The sequence below is a fragment of the Tupaia chinensis genome, unplaced genomic scaffold, assembly GCF_000334495.1.
Source record: "Tupaia chinensis unplaced genomic scaffold, TupChi_1.0 Scaffold000478_3, whole genome shotgun sequence".
Classification (NCBI taxonomy): domain Eukaryota; kingdom Metazoa; phylum Chordata; class Mammalia; order Scandentia; family Tupaiidae; genus Tupaia; species Tupaia belangeri.
The window spans coordinates 7,052,358-7,057,923 of NW_006159990.1; the positions used below are offsets into that span (position 1 = coordinate 7,052,358).

Sequence of the window (5,566 nt, forward strand, 5' to 3'; positions counted from 1 at the left end):
CATACATCTCAATTAGTTCAGCTTACACAGTTCTCACTAAAAGGTGAGGAAACTTCCTGTTCCGTGAATGTCAACACTATTATTGCACCTGAATCAGCTTCTGATGAGGGCAGCGCTTTTTTTTTTTTTTTTTTTGAGAAGTTTTTCGCTATAGGGCGCATGTGCTCGCCAGACAGAGAGAGAGAGACATAGAGACAGAAAGTGAGAAATCACCCCCCAGTGGGGATGGTCACGCCGCAATCCCTTCTCCTCCGTTCTCCTCTCGGGATCTTGGGCACGCATGCACACGCGCCCGGCATGAGTTTTAAGCCACCAGGTCTGGGACGTGAACCGTGGTCGACTACGTGGGAGTCCAGCGACATAGCCATTTTATTTATTTATTAAAATAACATAAAAGAGGAACCATCAGATAGCTGTATTTTGTTGGATGCAATTAAAACCCAAATCATTAACAAAAACCGTTTTTGCTTCTTTGAAATGAAGCACATGGCCTATGATCTGCCCAATGGAGGCAGCTCCTAGAAAATAAGATTCAGCGTTGTAGAGGCCTGCCCCCTGTGAGGAACTTACGTTGGGAAGGAGCAGGCCATCAGCAGGCTGGGGAAACTATCCCAATGCACTGAATACCTCAGGCGTGAGAGAGCATGACCCAAACATCAAGTTCCATAGTACTGTAGCAGGCTTCTAGTGGCCGGAATCTCAGCGGTCTTGAGCTATTTGGTGTGTTATGTGCAAAACAGTCAGGAACTACACTGTCTCTGTAGAAGTCTCTCCTGAGACAGGCATTCCTCATAGAAGCTGATTTCTAAAATCCTACGTGTCCCCACATCAGGCCTGGGCTGCCTGCTACCTTTATTTCTCCTCTGGGTACTCTTACTCTGGCCCTAAAAATACTATTTAGCTAATAGCTGGAGCCTTGATGGTGGTTGTATTACCATCAACCTCCATCTGTGTAGCTGGAGAAGGTGGGATTCCTGAGTGTGCAAATGCCGGGAGCGAGCAAAACAGACCAGAACTATGATGTCTTCCTTCTCCCAGGACCAGAATGAGCAGACAAGAAGGCAACAGGAAGAGTACATGTGAGTATCTAGAAGGTCCTCAGCAGCTTCTCTGAAAACATGCTCTAACTCTCAAGAAAAGAGGCAGAAAATACAGCCTGCTGACTTCTCCTCCTCCCTGGGTGGTAGGAGCATGGGCACAACGTCAACTAGAAGACAGGCAGCCTCCTCGGGGCATGGTCAGCATGCAGGCATTAATATCCTCGTGGTGGGCTGCCCAATGCGGAGATGGCTCAAAAGCACTCCAGTTGATTTTCGGTAGAGAATGTTGGAGTGGCTCAATAGAAGACAGAATCTGGAGGGGAAAAAGTCTCTCTTTCTTAACTTTTCCATGCAGTGGAAGAGCAACCAGCCTCTTCATTGCTTTGGGGGCGTCCTTGTATAGCTTACTAAGATCTGGAGAGGCATACTCTCAGCCCACCATGAAGATCTGATCGTGGTTGTTGATATGGGAGTAAGGAAACTCACCAGTCATCAGTTCCAATATCACAAAGCCATAGGAGGAGACATCAGCCTGAAGCTGAACGGCTTATTATCTTGCATTCAGATCACCTCTGGGGCGATCCACCAAGACAGTACCAGTGGGTTGTTCAACCTACTGAGAACCACTGCTATGTGAATTGTTTTCTTTCTCTTTTTCATTTTTTTGTTTTGTTTTGTTTTGTTTTAACATTCAATTACTGCATATCAATATAGCATACCAAATAAATTGTCCCATCACTGCATATTGGTTCATTCAAAGATATTACCATACATATTATCAACAGATCATTTTTTATTTCTGTATCCCTTAAATGTTTTGCTTCTTTCTATTTCCCTTGATCCCTCCCTCTCACCCTCCTACCCCATTTCCAGTGCTCCTCCCACAGTCTTTAGTATCCATGGTTGTTCTCCATGTCTTTATACCTTCCAATCGTTTAGTTTCTGCCATGGAGTGAAGACATTCTGTATATATTAAATTGGGACATAATAATGTCTTTCTCCCTCTCTTTCTCTCTCTCTCAGAGACTTTTGCTATAGGTCATGTATGCTTGCTAGATAGACAGAGAGAGACAGAAAGTAAACAGTCAGTCCTTGAGGAGAATGACCATGCCACAATCCCTTCTCCTCCATTTTCACCCTGGGATTTTGGGCACACACCACACACATGCCCAGCATGTGAGATTTAAGCCACCAGATCTGAGACTCAAACCACAGTCAATTACATGGGAGTTCAGTGATGTAACCATTAACACCATCTCTTGGACCCAACAATGCCTCTCTTTCATTGTCTGGCTTGCTTCACGTAGCAGTAAATCTTCTATATTTGTCCACTTCCTATCAAATACCGGGGTCTCACGGTTTTCTATGGTTAAGTATTATTTTGTAGTGTACATGTGCCACACTTTTTCAATCCATTCATCTTTTCATGGACATTTGGGTTGGTTTCATGTCTTACCAATTGTGATTAATGCCACTATAAACATGGATGTGATATGGATGTGCAAATGTTTTTATGACTGAGTGTATTTCTATCCTTCAGGTAGATATCCAGAAATGTAATTGCTAGATCCTATGGTAGTTCTATTTGTAGGTTTGTGAGGAATCTTCATATTGTTATCCACAGTGGTTGTACTAATTTACATTCCCACCAACAGTGTAAGAGAGCTCCCTCTTCTCTACAATCTCTCCAGCACTTACCAATCTTTATTTTTTTAATCTTACCCATTCTGACTGGGGTTAGATGGTATCTCATTGTGGTTTTAATTTGCATTTTCCCTATGATAAGTGACGTTGAGCATTTTTTCATATGGTTTTTGACTGTATGTCTTCCTGAGAGTTGTCTTTTAAGCTCATTTGCTTATCTTTCAATTGGGTTGATTATTTTTTCTTTTTAAGTAAAGTACTTGAGTTCACTGTACATTCTGGTTGTCAGTCTCTTATGTGAGGCATAGTTTGCAAATATATACTCTTATTCTGAGGGTTGTCAATTCATTCTGTTGCCAAATCAAAACCTCTAATTTTCATTGCTAAGCCTTCACGGAGGAATAACTTGTTGGATTCCTCGTATCTGTGGATAATGCTCCCTACATGCAAATAGTCTATTCTCTGAGCCATCTGCTGGGCAATGTCAATTAAGTGGGCTATCTGACACTTGGCCTCTTAGATATGCAGGTGTTTGTAAAGGCTACTGCCCTTGCAACATTAGGTCACGATCACCAGGTTTTCTTTCATCATCCACCCCATGAAGAGCAGGATGTTCCCATGTTGTGTTTTGCACAGAATGGCTGCCTCAGTCCTGAAGGCCTGGAACTGCTCTGCAGTTGGGTCAACAACCTGTAAGATATTTACCACAACATCTCTTTGTCGCTTGCTCTTATTAATGGCTCCAAAGGAACTTGACCTAATCTGAGTGGAGAGCATCATTTCACTGGTTTCCATTTCCCAGTAACAGCTTCAATCCATCTGTCCGGGAGGCCTAATTTTGTTTTATTTCTAAGTCCTGACTCCTGTCACATTCTCTCTTTTTGCTGGCACAGGGACTTTGGGCACTGGGTTCAGGTTGTTGGGACTGCTGGACAGGGCTGAAAGTGAGACTGATTCACTGTGACTTAACATTACATCCTCAGTCGTTCCATTGTCCACAGGAAAGGTGATGCTGACCATGTGGGCATGAGGTGTAGACATCGACCTCTGCCTCTGGGAGAGGAGTCTTTTAGAGGAGGGGATTGGGGGTGCCCAGCGTGAAGGCATGTCGTATGGAATATCCGTGCCTGGAACTAACAGGCATCTGGGACACAGACTCTCGCATCTGATGCAGTGTCAAAGATGGTAGTGCTGGGGCTGGGCCAATAGTTCTGGGGCCAAATTCCCATGAAAAGTGGAATTTGGAAAACATAACAGTTGTCTGATATTACTGCAATCCACATGCATAGTATGGATTTTGGTGCTACAATGCTTATGAAATTTGTAGCGAGAAATCTGACATTGAAATCCATTTAGCAGGATCTTCTGACAGATGTCAGAGAAGGCAACTTTCAGGAGCATCTTCTGTGTAAATTTATGTGTAGCGAGGGAAATATAACCCAAGAAATCTATTGTACTTTAAGTTCTCCAATCAAAGAGGCAACCTCCATGCTCCAATCTAAATGAGCTTTTAACCTTTGTGTTTATGGAGAAGTCTGAACTCTGCACAGCACTCCAGACCCATCACCTTTGAACTTATTCCATTTCATGCGAGCTTATTCCATTTCATACGTTGACCATTGTTCTTTGCTTATTCAGCAAGAAAACATGGACAGTGTTGCTTGTGTAAGAGGAATCTGCGAGTTTACCATCATCCCACAACTGGCAGTGAGAGTCAAACTGCTACACTATTATAGGGAAGAAGCAGCTGGAGCCATCAAACACTGCATCACTGTCTTTAAATCCAAAACTATTCCTGAGGTCTTCCACACCTCATGTACATGTTCCACTGATGTGGCTTAAACAATACTTAAACCTGCTAAGGGAGACTGGCCACTTCAGTGTCCTCTCTACAGGCAGCCATGTTTCGTCCACTCTTCCCTGGGGTGAGTGAGGGAGCAAGAGGAAGTCACATTCCACAGCCCCCAGCCCACATTCAGCCCTGTAACCCTTCCCTCCATCATTGCACTTGCACTCCACACCTCAGGACACATGCTCCAAAGCCAGCCACTGGCCCTTTCCGGGCCCTGGGAAAGGGGCAGAGAAATCTTTCCACCTCACACCCATTCTCCCCTTGCTCCCACCATCTAAGACAATGGCCTCAGTATCCCTGATGATTGAGTGCAGACCTTTCACTGGAAATTTTAAACAAGTAAGGTCTAGGTCCTAATATATTTCTTCAAATAATTATAACAGAAGGTGACATAGGGTTTAACCAGCATGATCCTGAACACAAAGCACCACCAAAACAATGGCCACCAATAAGTGGGCTGGTCAAGTCAGAACAAAAGTAGACTGATCAAGAACAAAGGTCAGGGCAACATTTTGGGAGCATGCTTAAGGCTTTTTTTTTTCATTAACTTTCTGGATGGCCGAAGAACAATAACATCTGCTTATTATGAAGGTATTTGGAGAAAATTGCTGAAGCTAACAGGTGTAGCAGAAAAACACCCAGGAAAGCTTCAGCAGAGAGTCCTTTTCCACTGCAACAATATTCCTGCTCGTTTCTTATCAAATAAGGGTAACTTTGTGTAAGTTTTCATGGGAAATCATTAGGCATCCACTTTATAATGTGGCTTTGACTTCTTCTGACTTCTTTTTGTGTACTAATATTTAAAAAAAAAATCTTTCAAAGGCACCCATTTCTCCTCCAGTGTAAAAAAGACACTGTAGCGACCATCAGTTAGTGTAATGGCTATGTTGCTGGACTCCCATGTAGTCGACTGCGGTTTGCGTCCCGGACCCGGTGGCTTAAGACTCATGCCAGGCGCGTGTGCGTGTGCGCCCAAGATCCTGAAAGGAGAATGGAGGAGAAGGGATTGTGGCGTGGCCATCCCCCCTGG

General features: G+C 43.8%; 1 pseudogene; it reads right to left on the reverse strand.

Moving 5' to 3' along the window:
- Nucleotides 1-1,203: 1,203 nt before the first annotated feature.
- On the reverse strand, nt 1,204-4,378 carry LOC102491484 (RAF proto-oncogene serine/threonine-protein kinase pseudogene; annotated as a pseudogene).
- Between the last annotated feature and the right edge of the window lie 1,188 nt (nt 4,379-5,566).